Source organism: Carassius auratus, chromosome 32 (genome assembly GCF_003368295.1).
Source record: "Carassius auratus strain Wakin chromosome 32, ASM336829v1, whole genome shotgun sequence".
Taxonomy (NCBI): domain Eukaryota; kingdom Metazoa; phylum Chordata; class Actinopteri; order Cypriniformes; family Cyprinidae; genus Carassius; species Carassius auratus.
This window is the reverse complement of record NC_039274.1, coordinates 19498368-19515211: the sequence shown is the minus strand read 5'-3', so window position 1 is coordinate 19515211 and position 16844 is coordinate 19498368. Positions and strand designations below refer to the sequence as shown.

Sequence of the window (16844 nt, the reverse complement as noted above, 5' to 3'; positions counted from 1 at the left end):
GCTGTCTCAGTAATGTGTCTCCGGATTTATTCACCTATTCAGTTAGCCTATAATTTGCAGTTGTGTGTAAGAAAATGTAATAAGAACAGCCACAATACATAATTCTTAAAAACTTGCACTGACATAGGAGAGATCCTGTCTATCAGCTTGGAAGTAACGGTAACGGTTTTCAGTTCCAAGCACAGGCTGATCCGGTTGATTCTGTAAAGCCATAAACACACTACTGTCAGGCAGATTATGAATGCAGTTTAGGCTCAGTCAGTGTTTTCAATGTGCTTAGTGTGCAGTGTCTAAAGAATTATTTTGACAGCCGTCCTCACAAAGATTACTTTTCTTATAGGATTTGCAACTATTAATAAAAAAAAAAATTAAACATTGTGAATAAAATATTTCTATACAGTTTACTTTTATCTATATTAATTTTATGTATTTCTAGCCTATTGTAATCTCCACTGGTGTGGGCTGCCTCAGAATATGTTCTCAGTTCTCACTAAATGAGGTTTAATGCAAAATACATTGATATTACACATAAAATGTTTTGCTGTTGTTAGTGGTGCTTGCTAAGGCTATAATTGCTCATTGCAGGGTGAAGGATTTTAATATAGCTGGAACGCCACTCTTTTGTGAACGTGCATACAACTGTTAGTGGAAGCTAGAGAATACAGTTTCTAAAGTTTTAAATATGGCTATTTGTTTTACAAAAAATACATCAGATCACTTCAGAAGGCTTTTATTAACGCCCTGGAGCCGTGTGGAGGATCTCTTGTGATGGAAGGATGCCCTTTATCATTCACAGCCATTGTTAAAGCTTGGAAGAGCCAGGACATGTTTTAATATAACTCTAACTGTATTCATCTGAATGAAGAGGCAGGTATGTTGAGAGAGGAAAGATAATGTTTCATATTGAAATGAATGGTGTGCGCCACCTCATTACATACCATGATCATGATCAGATCTTTTATGTGTCTCCTCAGACATTGTCGACTGTGACCTCAAGTCTACACTGAGAGTCCCCTACAACCTCTTCACCAAGGAATGTGGTGAGACAGAGAAGCTGAAATGTCTCCATTTAATCAAACTACCAAAAAAATGCTCAACACAGAGACATCACATCCTTATCAGTATTTTATATCAGTCCACAAGATGGGAAAAAAAAAAGATTTTATTTTGAATGTGGTCATGGATATATGGAAATATATGGAATGTATTGTGATATCAGTGTTTTTTGTTTACTGGCTAGATTTTCTCAAACAAAAAAAACAAACAAAAATATCAGCTATTTAATGTAAATTTTTCCAGATCACTTTAATTACTTTATTATTTTTGCTACAATAGTGTTATACACTTTGTTTGTTATTTTCACTTTTTGATTAGAAATTTGATCAGCAGTCCCATGTAATGCATGAACTAAAAAAATGTCTACCCAAATGTAATATAAGTCACTTGGATGCTTTGGATTTGTCAACCAAATGCATAAATTTATATAAAATATTTTCATGATAATATGAAATGTTCATCTAAAAATTGAATGCTATCCTATCAGTCTTAAAGTGGATTGAGAACAATCAGGCTGTGGGAGAATTATAGCATATCGATACAGAATATGATTTCTAGATTATAAAACTAACATATACATTTAATTAATAGAGATTTTGTTTTAATTTGGACGTTTCAGTCAGTATGACTGAAATATTAACTCCCTATAAATTCAACATATGTACACAAACATTCATTGCCAAAGAAGCTGGCTGTTCACAGAGTGCTGTATCCAAGCATGTTAACAGAAAGTTGAGTGGAAGGAAAAAGTGTGGAAGAAAAAGATGCACAACCAACCGCAGCCTTATGAAGATTGTCAAGCTAAATCGATTCAAGAATTTAAGTGAACTTCAGAAGGAATGGACTGAGACTGGGGTCAGGGCATCAAGAGCCACCACACACAGACGTGTCAAGGAATTTGGCTTCAGTTGTCGTATTACTCTTGTTAAGCCACTCCAGAACCACAGACAAATTCAGAGGTGTTTTACCTGGGCTAAGGAGAAGAAGAACTGGGCTGTTGCCCAGTGGCTAGCGTGATTTCTCCAAATACAACATGTACAACATTCCAATCAACCAATCAGAATTGAGATATAACTTTTCAGAAAATATCTGTTTTAGGCTTCAATTAGAGTTAGGTGCATCTACACCCTGGTTAATAAGTTATTATTTCCCACTGATTTTAGGAATAAATAATGGGTAAGGTTAGTTTTAGGGGTAGGGATTTGGTTTAGTCTATATTTTTGGACAATAATCAATAATGTTGATCCAGGATCATCAGAAGATGTTGATCCAGGAACATGTTTTACTTGGCAAAATCACGTCGATCATTGCCCAGTGGTCCAAAGTCATCTTTTCAGATGAGGGCAAGTTTTGTATTTAATTTGGAAACCAAGGTCCTAGCGTCTGGAAGAAGGGTGGAGAAGCTCATAGCCCAAGTTTTTTGAAGTCCAGTGTTAAGTTTCCACAGTCTGTGATGATTTGGGGTGCAATGTCATCTACTGGTGTTGGTCCATTGTGTTTTTTGAAAACCAAAGTCACTGCACCTGAAATTTTAAGGCACTTCATGCTTCCTTCTGCTGACCAGCTTTTTGAAGATGCTAATTTCATTTTCCAGCAGGATTTGGCACCTGCTTACCCTGCCAAAAACACCAAAAGTTGGTTAAATGACCATGGTGTTGGTGTGCTTGACTGGCGAGCAAACCCACCAGACCTGAACCCCAGAGAGAATCTATCGGGTATTGTCAAGAGGACAATGAGAAACAAGAGACCAAACAATGCAGATGAGCCGAAGACCACTGTAAAAGAAACCTGGGCTTCCAGACCACCTCAGCAGTAACACAAATTGATCACCTCCATGCCACGCCAAATTGAGGCAGTTATTTAAAAAAGGAGCCCCTGCCAAGTATTGAGTACATGTACAGTAAATGAACAAACTTTCTAGAAGGCCACCAATTCGCTAAAAATGTTTTATTTTTATTTTATTGGCCTTATGAAGCATTCTAATTTGTTGAGATTGTGAATTGGTGGGTTTTTGTTAAATGTGAACCAAAATCATCACAATTAAAAGAACCAAAGACTAAAACCACTTCAGTCTGTGTGCATTGGATTTATTTAATACACAAATTTCACAGTTTGAGCTGAATTACTGGTTGGTTCATTCAAAGTTGAACTGAACTTTTTGGTGTTGCCTTTTCAAGCATGTTCTTTTGAAGGTGTTAAATATTTCCTCTGATCCTTCTACTGTACACAGTAAGTGTAGGACTACATTTCAGGTTTCTTTAGATGAAATCCTGCTGGCACCTCTATGGGCTGATGGTATTGCTGTCTAAGTTATAGTGACATTGGGCCTCATGCATAAAACAAAAGCTGAAAGTTGTATGTCATTCCTAGATATCGAACTGAATGCAATGATTTACTCAAGAAGGGTATTAGGGTCTAAACAATTTGCTCAGGTTTCACTGAATGCATGTTTGACGTCTGTTTTATTTATTTAGACACATTTCACTCATTTCAAGGTTTTTGTATATATATGTATTCAGCTATTCAGTCTAAAGGTCACATTAGCAATATTTCAGAGAAATTTTGCAAGCAGAAAAAATGGTCCATTGTCAGTAGTGTAGCGTTGTATAAATCAAAGCTCACCCAGAAGTCACTTTCTGTTGATATAAGCGCAGCAAATTCAGACATGAGCGAAATCTGCATTAGTGATTATTTCACCAAAACTAAATTTATTTAAGTGTTGGTATTTGTTTACGGTCACTGCTTTCTAAAGAGTATGTAGAGTGGTGAGACAAAAACAAACCACGTACTTCAGTATAGAAAGATATTTTCTGTAGAAATGTGACAGAAAGTCTAATACTGAGAAGCACAGAAGTATCATAGCAGTCCTAAAAATTGTAGGTTGTCTGTCTCTTAATCTTTTTTTTCTTCTTTCCCTTTAAGCTTCTAAATTGCAGAGCCACACTGCAGCCTGTCCGGCATATGAAGTGTTCTGAAAAATAATGTTCTCCTATCATACACTTTGGCTGGTGTTAAGTGCCGGTGTTAAATACAAAACATGTGTTTAGGAGAGTCTGCAACAATGCCTTTCGATAAACCTTTGTTCTGACGCATTTTCTGCCGCCCCATTATCACGAGAGGTAGGGGATTAAGTGGCGAGTGTGTCTTCATCAGAGAAGCGCCTTTGAGAGCAGAAATAACAGAGAAGAACACCTGTGCAATCGAGCGTCCTGTGCGAAGGTGTCCTGAATAGCGGTGTCCCCACCATTAGCGGCCCACTGCAATTACCTTCCCCTGAGTTTCCTTCTGATCCCTCCCTTCATAATATCAAACAAGACCATGAGCTCGTTTCAGCTTCACCGAGCCAGAACTGCTGTTTACTCACAAATACAAAAGGGTGAGGCGAGGAGCCACTGAAATAGCTGCTAAATGCTTGACTTTCACTGGCTAAGCATCTGATCTGAGCTTCTATTGATTTGTACTAAAGATCCCGGTCATTACGAGTAATTGATTCCAGCATCTAAGCAGTGTCTTTAGAGAATTATTAGAAGGCCCCTAGCATTTATTCCCACCAGGGAATGCTTTTGAAGCTTTTCTCATGTTTTTCTCCAATTTTATTAGCAAAACAGCTATGAAATCTTTAACCGAAAAATCATGAAGTCAAGGTTTTGGTAGCCTTGTGAAGCAAGACATTTGTCTGATGAAGGTCTGTATAGGCACGATGTACTGACATATGTGAAACGAATTAGCATTTTAGCTTCCAGTTCCATCGTCCCTGAGTCACCTGTGTCTGTGTGTGTGTGTGTGTTTAATAGGTTTTCAATGCCTGAAACAAACTCTGTGGTGAATACAAGCTCAAGATATTTCCATATTTTAGTCTATGACATAAAATGTATCTTTAAAACTGGATTTTATTTTTTTTAAAGAAGCTTCTACACAATATGGTTGATTTCAAGCGACTAAATGCGACTACAGAGGCTGTCAGGGACATTAAACTCCATCACACCGAACAGGTAAACTCATCTGCATAAAATTGCACTCTTGCAATCTATTCTAACTTAATAATTTTTTTTCAAAATAGTCATCAGAAGCCTAATAGTATCAGATTCAGATGTCACACTCATGAACCGTTGGCTAAACGTCTGATGCATATGGGACACAAAAATAGAAACACTTCAGGAGTTTCGAAGTCGTCATCGGATTGGTTGAATTATACGGGATTTCCGGGAGACGTGTGTGTTGCATTCTTTAAAGTTCCACCTGAAAACAAAGATATTGTGGTGCCAAACCCACTCACGAAAAAAGCAAGCCGTAGTGTTTACAACTGTGATGACGAGTGCTTATCAGGATCAACTAAACGCTGGAGTTTCGTATGTGAAATTTTTAAAGTTTGCGAGAGATTTACACACCTCGAAATGTGCCGCGGAACGAAACGAACTGTGATTTGTTGTTTGACAACCAATGACAACCGTCGATCAAACGGCCTCATGGGCGGGCATTGGCAGTGAAAGTGAGACTAGAAGCCTAAATGTGGTGACTTTGAAGTCATGTGATCATAGTGTAGTTCCTTGATAGCCTACATTTAGCTTTTTAATTCTGGCAGTTATATTTATGACTTATGTCATGTTGAACAAAACATGTATTAGTCACAGAGCTTATTTTCTGCAATAATTTGAAAGACAATGGAAACCCCTTTTTTTTACACTTCCTTTGTTGGCCTACAAAAATATGTCACTGCTACAGAACTGCTGTGATTTGCCAAGAACTGCCCTGTTAGACAGGAACAGGCCATCCGACTGACATGTAAATTGTATAGTCACGGTTTATGTTGCTTATCATTAACATTGCTTAACATAGTGTTTAGGGGCGGTTCAATCTCACTACAATAACAGACTGCAATACAATAACAAATGATCGGTACTTTTATATTTATATGTTCCTTTTCAAATATATAAATTAATTACTGTTAAATACACACATAGAAAAATCATTCATTTTGCCCATGCTGTGGTTAAATTAGCTGCTAAAACCCACTTTCTGCCAATTCTGTAGCCCCGTGTCACTGATCTAATCATCCCTCACATCTGGTGTTAATCGTATTTAACGGATAAGTCATGCCAGAAGCTACCTCAGCTTTAAGATAGCTTTGACAGATCCTGTTTGTTCCTGAAAACTCCTGCTGAATCTCACCAATCAGTGCTTTTGGTAATATAAAATGGAAATAAGTTCCTTAATTAAATAATTTCTTGCTAAAATCGTGTCTTAATAGAGACTTGCGATGTTTAAATAACTTTTTAATGACATTGATGAATGAACCGTCATTAGGTGGAAATCTCCCTCTTCTACATTTCACTGTGCTCATCTTACATTAACCTAATAACATGCTTTTAGAAATAGGGAGGAAACAAACGAACAATATGATTTGCCCCTTTCAGCGTGCTGGTCTGTCGTATAGCATGTGTGGCTAATCCTTTTCTGGCAAGGATTGGCTATTAAACCCCCCTCCTTTCTCTTTTAGAGCAACATCAGCAGCAGAATATGATCATAGCTTTATTTGTTGCGTCCCCGCAGTGTGGGATTGTCACAATGACATGCCTCTGAGTACCAGGAGGACCATCAAAGGCAGTAGCCATTGATCCATATCTTCAAACACTGCATTACAGAATTGAATTAAAGAGACATTTAGTCCACAAACATTTGGACATCAAAAACCTCAGCTGTTGCCTGGAGACTGCTGCTCTTCCTGGTACTCAGCCAGAGCACAGCAGCTAGCAGTCCTACTGTAACACAGTGACATCTCAAAACCTTAGAGTACATATTCAGATGGATTTCTTATTCTGCTGTCACAGTGCATAAGCTCTGTTAGGGACATATATTATGCCACAAAGAGTGACTTGTTGAGGAGAGGCGTGCTATTAATTTTCCAAGGTATTGCAGAAATGCCATAGACTTATATTAAAGGGAGGACTCAAGTGCTGGCTGATGAGCTGTTTTTACTTGAACCAGTGAGCAATCTTCCAGAAACCACCCGGAGCACCCTAGCAACCAACCAGAACATCCTAGCAACCACATTGCAAGGCCTTGGCAACCATCCAGAACATCCAAACATTGTGGTGGCGAGTTTTTTTTTTTATATATGATGAGGACTGCCCATGTTTAATTTAGAAAATGTAAAGATCTAGAGAGATTATTTGTGAATAGATTTTGTGTAACAATGCTTTCCCATACTGTCAAATTTCAATGAGCTGACTTGCTGCTTTTTTCCAGACTGGGGTTTGTGAGTTGATTAAAGGCCAATAATTAAAAAATCCTAAACATGTAAAATTAAAATAAATAATTAAATAAATAAATAAATGAACAAACTATTTATAAAAGTAAAAAGGCAGAAGGAGTGAAAATATTTGAAATAACTGGGGGAATGTGTTTGGCACCGGTCAATGAGTAAAATAATTCATCAGGAAGCTTTGAACACATGCCGATACTTCTAACAAAGAGTTAATTAATGAGAAATGTTGATTAAATATTGTGGATGCTGCTTTTCATCAGATTCCTCCATTGAACAACAGAGTAATAACTGACATGCAAAATCGCTGTGGAAATAATGTCACCAAAATCTAATTAAAATACTTTTGATGACAAACAAAGGCAGCAAATATCTAGATGCATGACAACTTATTTAAACTTTGCGGTATGAGAAATCAGTGTTACACAGATTAATAGAACCTATTCATAAACAAATAGTCACTCTAAAAGAAACACAATTTTTGTATTATAATAATATATATTTAAAATTGGAAAAACCTAATGTTTTTAATTGCATGTCGATACCATTAATTAAAATAATTTTGCCAGAACCATTATCAGAAAGCCATGAACGTGAATGTGTGAAAATGCTTTGTTATTAAAATATTAATTTCAAATCTCAGTCATCTCAGGTGCTTCAAGTAAATATTTTAGGCAAAAATGATTCAGCAGCAACAAAAAAGTTAGGCAATCACGGTCTCAGAGCAAAAGTCTGAGGCCAACTTTTTCACATTTTTCTTCAATAAATATGAAATTCTGGTTTCTTGAGTGACTATTTGTTCATGAATAGGTTCTAATATTCTATGTTACTCTGAATTCCCATATTGCAAAATTTAAATAAGCTCTCAGGTGTCAAAATATTTCCTTATTTTGTTTGTCATCGAAAAGATTTTAATTTACTTTTGATTGTTTTGAGGTATTTATTTGGGGCTGGTTAGTAAAGGTTTGCAATCACTATGGCACATCCGGTTAGAATGCAATGACTCTGATGTTTCTTCTTTAATTTTTTTTCTCCACTGTAGATGGGTATGTGTGGTTCTGAAAGGATACACACCATAATGGTAAACAAAAGGTACACAATAATAAGTATAACAACAATAAACATTTACAACAATATTATATAGTTACAAAAGGCATTAAATAGGATTAACTGTATTCAATGTATAATTACAATAAATCAACATTATGTACAGACTGCTCTGAGCGGGACTCGAACCCGGGGCCGTAACATTATTAGCGCCATTCCGGCGGTCTTATGTAAACAAATGACGGTGCAATTTTAGAACCTTAATCTTGAGGCATTTATAGGTACGCATGCAAATAAGCATATAATCCACATAACGAGTCTGATAAGCATATAAACAGCTGTCATGAACTATCATAATTACATTAATTCACACAAAGGAATGGCAATTGCTGAATCTTTGTACACACGCATACAGTATTGCCATTAATATCTGAAGTCTGGGATTAAATTAAACCGCAACAATACACAAATGTATTAATAACAAAGATAAGAACATTGAACTTACTTATAGCTGCACGCACACTTGAAATAAACTTTTGGAGAACACTCATTAGCTCCGCACTAAACTTTCTGATGCAACACACTTCTATATCCTTTGGCGGAGCTACTTTCAGATGACGCTAAAGCTGTACTGATTCGTAGTTTCAACTGTCAATTAAAAAGCCCACCAATAGCATTCACTGTCCATTGTTTGTTATCACAGTCCTTTACAACATTGATAAAATTATTTCCTTTCAAAAAGTGTTTTTGAGGACAGTGTGACCTCTGAGGCCCCAGCACTGACCACAAGGTGGCGACTCCATATATGCAATATTTAGTCTCATATTTAAACTACAACTAGAATGCATCGAGCATCATACTGAAGCTCTTTTGTCCACGCAGGCATTTTATCAAAACACATTTTAATTCAACGTGCAATTCGTGCCCAGCTGGACACAGTTTAAAACTAATTTTCCACACTGGCATCTTAAAGTCGCTGCTGAATTTTCATTTAATTAAAGGTGCTTAAAGTCTTTACCATTAAAGACACATTCCCAAAATCTGATGAAAAAGCCCTATGTGGTGGCTTTGATTTAGCTAGGACCTCTTTCCCCCTGGTGCTCCATGCTTTGATTGAAATGCAGCTCTGTGTTGTTATCAGTGAATGGCTCTGGCTGACGCGGCCCTTATCTCTTAGTAAAGCTCTGAGAGGCTCTGAATAGGCAGAGTAGAGCTCTGTGGCCGGGTCTGCTCTGCACCTGGCCTCGCAGGGGCCCCTGATTACGTGAGGTCACAGGGCAACAGCCGAGTAAACTAAACCAGAGCTGTACCACCTTGCTCCACCTCTAGCCCCCTGGAGCAAAAAGGCTGACACACTCCAGTCTTCAAAGTGCGCACACACACACAAACGAGGCCTTTGGGGCTTGATCTGATGACATCAGATTACACTGCTGATAATGGACATGGAAAAGACGCTCAATCAAGCAAAGGAGCTACAGCTTGTTTCACGTGTTTGTTAATGTCCATTTAAACCCCTGCTGCAACTGAACATTTTGCCTTATGTCTAATTAACTAAAACGTATCTTTGTAAATATGCTTGCTTTGTTATGTGAACAAACCCCTCATTACTTAAAGGTATAGTTTGTTACTCACCCTTATGTTGTTCCAAACCCATTCTTCTGTCGAACACAACACATTCTCATCCTTTTTTGGGAAAGAAAGTTAGACATACAGGAATGATGTGGGTTTGTAATAGATGACATCATTTTCATGTTTCATCACTTTAAGTAAGAAATCCTTCATGCTTTGTTTGTGCTTCCGAAGTGAATGATGTCTCAAATCGTGCAGATTAAAGAAGGGATCAAGAAGTATATCTGGGGACCAAAATATCATAAAGTTACAGCTGAGCTACAGTCTTTATTCCTCTGTCCATACACACAATGCACAATCAAATATTTGAAAGATTAAAAACACGTCGTGTGTCACGTCTATTTATCAGACCAGGATTTTCCAAACTGGGGTTTATGAGTTGATGAAAAGCTAAAAATGAATAAATGAATCTACAATTATTATTTTTTAACTAAAATAATACATCTACATTATGTTATTTTAATTAATTAATTATTTAATTATTAGTTCTAATTCCATGCTGTGACCATTAACCGACATGTGAAATATAAACTAAAAATCTGTCATCTCAGGTACTTAAAGTAAATATGTTTGTATTGATGTGCAGAAATGATTGTGGGTTGTAAAAATATTTATTTATTTACATAGAAGATATGATGCATATCACATTAAACAAAATTTTAAACTGTTTTTATATGTAAACACGATTAAACATTGACTTACAAAATCTTTAAGTACTTTTTATTTGAACTATTTTAGCTTTTGTTTATGGTGAAATCAAGTTGTAAAAAAAGGGAAAAAATATATGTTATCTTTTCAATTTGTGTTTAAACAGAGAATTTCAACTGCACGCTTTATTTGAACAAAATATCAATTTTTGTGAAAAACAGAGGCAGTCTGCATTGAAACTCCATGAGTTTAGCATGTTATTTACCCCTGCTTTACTAGCAGCTCCTCTCTGACACAGGCTCTCTCAGGTTTCCGCTGTGCATCAGACGCTTTGTTCTCTAGCCACACCCAGTGTTAATTCAGGTGAGCTCTGCTTGTGTGCACTGGCTGTTTGAGCATATGGAGAGGCCTGTGTGTGAGTGTGTGTGTGTGTGAGGCACAATATTGAGGTTGACACCTGAGAGTGTGTTTTAGAGTAAGCAACATACAGCTTTTGATTTGTCCACAGCTCCCTCTTTTTTGCCTGAGGGTCTCTGCCAGTACCAAAATATTTGATAATTGTTTATCTAATAATAATCTTTGGTTGAGCCACTGTATAAACATGTCTTTTTATAACAAATATCAGGTGTGCATTTACAAACTCTGTGTTACAGTGAGTCATCATATGCGTAACGTGGTTTCTTAACTAGGCCAAGGCTCCACTAAATTGTGTAAGTTCTCATATTGTTCGTAATATATCAAACTGCGGTTGAATGTTCAGCCTCCAGGCATTGGTAGGGATTGCGAGAATATTGCTCAATTGTACCTTGTATGAAATTGATTGAATCAGATGCACAATGCTGCATGAAGCTGGAATGCTTATTGGTTTCTCAAATGATGCACTTTATCATTTTATCTGTGTGCACCTCAACCGTGCCATCATGAAATATGTAAGCTCATCCATACGTTTACAGGCTGTGTGCGATTCTTAAATTGTCTGCGACATGAACAGATCCACGTTCTGCACTACACCGAGACGATTTAAAGCTACTTTAGCCAACAGCGGCATTGATTTACTTGGATTTTGTGCTGCCAAAAAAATCTGTAAATGCATTATTGACTGATGTACTTGTTCCTCAAAGAGCCAAACGTGGCCTTTAATGTTGCTAGCTGAGCACGGCGGCTCGAAGATATACAGTACGCCTTCTGTGTTTAACGGTAACCATTTGCTTTGGCATTGTATTTCCTGAACGACATTTCCACCTGGGTTCACAGACATGGAGGGATTTTCATATGGCTGCTTTCCACCAATCCAATCTGTTTGGGCAGCTCAGCTCTTAGATAAGGCAATGAAAACAGGCTCTGATGTAAGGCTATGAAGCCATTTACAGTCCTCTATTATGCCGGGATCCTTCGCTGAGGCTTCCTGGATACACAGAGCTAATGTTTAACAAGGAGCTTGTGAAAACCTTCTGGCAGATGACCCATGACGGTGAATGAATCACTGCTGTGACTGCACTCAGGTGCTGGAGCTCTGCGCCTAGCTGAAGGGAAAGGCTGGCTCCTCCAGGGCTAGCTGGATTTGCATAGATAAGCCTTCCCTTTTGATGCTTAATAGTACGGTATTGAAGGAACAGACACCATTCGCGAGGATGAGAAGCGGCAGATAAGATAACAAAGACTTGGAAAGCAGAAGGGATGCTGATATAACAGATAGAGCAGGAAAGGGAAGCGCTGCACTTAAGCAAAAGTCATTATTCACTAGTAATTAAACTTTAGGGGTTTCAAGGAGGCTATTTTATGTTTGTTGTACTTTTATAGTGTTACGTTAGCTTGATAGAAGAGAAGCTTGTGATTCTTAAAAATCACATTTAAAAATGTGTGAAGAGGATGAACAGTAAACACATATATTGTGAAGAACAATTATGAATCTTTTTATATAAGTCACTTGTGCTCACCAAGGCTGCATTTCTTTGATCAAAAATATCATAAAAGCAGTAATATCATGACATATTACATTTACTTGCAATACATTACATTTATTAAAGTAGCAGTTTTCTCTCTTTTTTATAATTCATTAATCCATTTTCAACTTCAATCTTCAGTGTCACATGATCCTTCTGCTGATTTAATGAACAAGGCAAATGTATTATTATTATCAGTGTTGACAACAATAGTAGTGCTAAATATTTTAGTGGATGCTGCAATACACTACTATTTAAAAGTTTAAGGTATGTAATATTTAAAAGAATAATAATAAGAAGAAATCAATTAATTTAATTTGAAAAGGAAGGTAAATACATTTATAATGATACAAAAGATTTATATATATTTTTAATGCTTTTCTTCAAAGCTACATCTGAAAAAAAAATGATCATTGTTTCCACATAAATATTAAGCGGCAAAAAATGTTTTTAACATTGATAATAATAATAATAATAATAAGAAACATTATTATTAATTCAGCACCAATATTAATTAAGCACAACTGAGCATCATGTAACAATGAAGACTGGAGTAATGACTACTGAAAAATCAGCTTTACTTTCACAGATATAAATGATAAAATCATATATTTTAATATATGATTGTATTTTTATATATATTTGAATATACTGGAATATATCAAAAAATGTTTTCTTACTTTAAATAATATATTAAAATAGAAAACATTAAAGAAATATATAAAAAATTTATAAAAAACAAGGTAAGGCAATCTTACTACTGTATATAGGGTAAACTTTGGAAAAATATAGTCTGTAATTTGTCTTGGATTATAAATACATATATATATATATTACAATGATTATTCATGTATAATAAGGTTTTTAAATATTTTAATATGATTAAATATTTCATTACACTTATCTAATCTAAATAAAGGCATGCCTACTGTAAAGACAGTGAGCCATTAAAACCTCGAAAGCGCTACTATTGCATTCATCCGAATCAATAGGTTGCAAACAAGTGGGCACGAAAGTATAAACAAGCCAGCGCTGTCTCCCATTGGAGGACGGCTTGGACGTGTCCTGTGAGGTCATCCCCATGGATGTGGGAGAAGCTGCGGGATGACGCCACCCTCTGGCTCCGCCCTCCTGCAAACTCGACGCAACTCGCGTTCATTTCATTCCTGCTCTCATTCCGAGCATTCTTCGCATCTCTCTCGGTGCGGCGGAGATTCCCGTTCACATTCCCGGCCGGCCCCAAAACACAAGAATAACTTTACACAGTTCGCAAACAACTATACAAACCCACAGTAGAACAAAACAAAGGGGCCGAACTTAAATGTTGATATAAATAAAGCGGACGTTAAGGTAAGTTTTAAGGTAATTAACAGCTTAAGAGCAAACGATTTTAAGGATTAAGTAAAAGCAGACGAGCAAATATAAAACTGTTTTGCACGATTATGGCTATTGATAGGCATGTATCAAGAGTGGTCGGGCTCAAAGTATCTTTTCAATGGGATTTAGTTCGACGCTGCAGCAGCAACAGGGTGCTTTCACTTTGTCCAGTGACTCAGTCTGACATAGCACGAAAATCTTTGACATTTTTCACATTTTTGCTAAAGAAGCTGACCTCGCGCGCTCGTGCTCTGCAGTAAGTCCTCTACATTTACACCCAGAAACAATACGCGTCGTTTTGGGGGAACATTTTTATTTTATTTTTGGACATTGATTATTGCATGAAAAGAATTTTGGACAAGATGACGGATCCAAATGTTGCTGTTTTCTCCTCCATAGTTGGCTACGCCGCACATTTCGGAGCTGAGCACAAATATAGCGCGGAGAGAGACTTGTTGCTCGCGTATCTTTGGCGTTTATTCCCCAGCTTCTGTTCACATCTCACCCGTAAGTACACATTTGACTTTTCTTCTCTTTATTTATCTGACTTACGTCAACTCTTGGCGTCTTTATTTAGTTATATCACAGTGCTCGTCTCGTTATTTAACATACGCAGAATGACGTGGACAACACACCACATCCCTAAGCTTTAACATTTGTGTCCTTTATTTTTAAAACGACAACCTGTGTACTCGCACTGAACTTTCCAGTTACTCTGGAGAAACTTTAGCCTACTTCACGCTTGTGCAATTGTAAAAGTAGCCCATTTGTTTGTCCAAAGCTGCTAGCTACAGTCGCAGCAGTTGCTGACATTGTTTTAATGTATCAGCTTGTTCCAGAAAGATTGCATGGGAGAATCTGGCTGCTATTCCTCTGTCATTTCCTTTGTTGGGATTTGCCCGCCCTGTTTTCCTCTGGAGTAACGTCGTGCTTTGGCGCGTTGTATTTGGACTTTATAAACGACAATGCCAGTTAAAACACAGCTTTTGTCTTTTAAAGCCACTTATTATTATCACACGGAACGAAACTATGAACGTAACGAGAGTATAACAGCGGGACGGCGTAGCTTAGCTTAGCACGTCATCAGAACTAGGCTTTACCAACTCCACTAACTATCCAGGCTTTTGCCTAATGGCGTACAGGTCGTTATTTTAAAATGCCTTAAACATTTCACTGTCCTTTTGTGAATTCATTCATAGTGAAATCACACATGCCTCTGTTCTTCATTCACACATCCATCTGCTCAAACCCCAAAAATAAACCGAGCTGTGAGTTTCACTTTTAGGTGATACATTCTATATAATCAAGCTAATTATGATTCATCCATTATACAGACGTGCTGTTATTACTATTGCAATAAAACTGTAACTTAGTATTAATCACCAGAAAAAGCTTGTGAAAGCTTCCTGAAATTAAAGCCCTAATGATTTATTACAGCTTTAAATGTAGAAACGCATTTTAGTGGAAACTAGAAAACAGATGAGCATTTTTTAGTCACAACCTGCAGGTCATTTGACTTTTTTGGATCAATTCAAATGTCATTTTGAATGAAAATGGAGTTCATGACATACAAAATTGAGTAGAAATGACAGAAATGATTGCGAATGGATGGAAACAAACTGATTACAGCGCAGGTAGAAATAGGTAAAGGTGTCCGCTGCACTTTTTCACATTTTACAGTGTACAATAAAGAGCATACTATGTATTTATTGTCTTTCTAATGCAAAAGCTTTAAAACCTTAGCCCCTAAGCCTGTTCTGGACTTTAATACTTAACAGGAAGCAAGTTCCTCTGTTGTGTCTTTTTGTGAAAATGCCTCTTTCCTTGTAGTTAATTATTGTCTTATATTTCACATTTGCCCTTTTTATAAAGAAGGGTCTGAGCGACGACACAATGTGTTGTTTGTGTCCTCTAACTGGCCCATGATCATGTACTACAGTAAACAGATTGAATTCTAGCAGATGTAACCTCTGACATACAGTATCACAGCGATGAGAAGCAAATCTGCTCGTTGTGTAGAATTGGCATAGCAGTAAGTGCTTTGTGCTCAGTGTTATAGGGTGCATACGTAGACCTGTTGAACACACGCTTGACATTTTCAAGTGAGCGGATGAAACATTGTGTCATGTTAAATCCATGACTTAATGTCAAACACTCTTGATCAGATGGTTCGAAAATAGAGGAACCTTATCAAAAGTGCTCATTAGCTACATATATAAAAAGAAACCTTACATTCAGAGTACAAACATATTTTGATGCTATGACTAAATAGTTTCAAACTTAACCTTTACTTAATGTGCTTTTTGTTAGTTTATTGCTAATTTGTGTGTTTACTGGCTTGCCTGAGTGTAGTTATTATTGTAAGTTATGTGTTGTTAGTGTGTGTTGTTAATATATTGATAATATATTATTATTTATTATGTCTATGAACAGCATTGATAGATGGATGCAGGCTGCCGGCGAGCTTCATATCATAAACAGTACTGCATCTTTCACATTTAGTGTAGATCTAAAATGTGAATTGAGTATGTGTTACATACAGTGGAGTTTTAAATAGTTACTTATTGCTCAAAACACAACCGAGAAAACTTCAATTGAAGCTGTTTGTTTAGCTTCTAAAAGAAGTGGGTTGCCCTTTTCAAAAAAGGGCGACAATCTCTGTTAAGGAAAATCGCATGTCACTGACCATAAATAATGAATTTGAACGAGGAGGGAAAAAACTGTAATTTCAGTACTTTCTGTTTCAGTGGTGCTCTCCAGTGTGGATCAGGAAGAAGGCAGTCTTTCAGTTGTGAAATGAGAAGAGAATAGGTGCATTGCTCAGACATAGTGGATTGGGTTACCTCTGGGAATGAAGGATTGTGGGGGAACGGGAGCGCACA

General features: G+C 36.9%; 1 protein-coding gene across 6 annotated transcripts in view; it reads left to right on the top strand.

Moving 5' to 3' along the window:
* The first annotated feature begins 13733 nt into the window (after positions 1-13733).
* The window catches only part of LOC113051768 (transcriptional enhancer factor TEF-1-like), a 67835-nt gene continuing 64724 nt past the window's right edge, over positions 13734-16844 (top strand). For 5 of the 6 annotated variants that reach the window (XM_026215827.1, XM_026215826.1, XM_026215825.1 and 2 more), the window contains exons 1-2: positions 13734-13935; positions 14362-14469. The gene's annotated coding sequence lies outside the window, so the exon portion shown is untranslated. The remainder of the gene's footprint in view (positions 13936-14361; positions 14470-16844) is intronic. The other variant, XM_026215829.1, reaches the window with a different exon arrangement.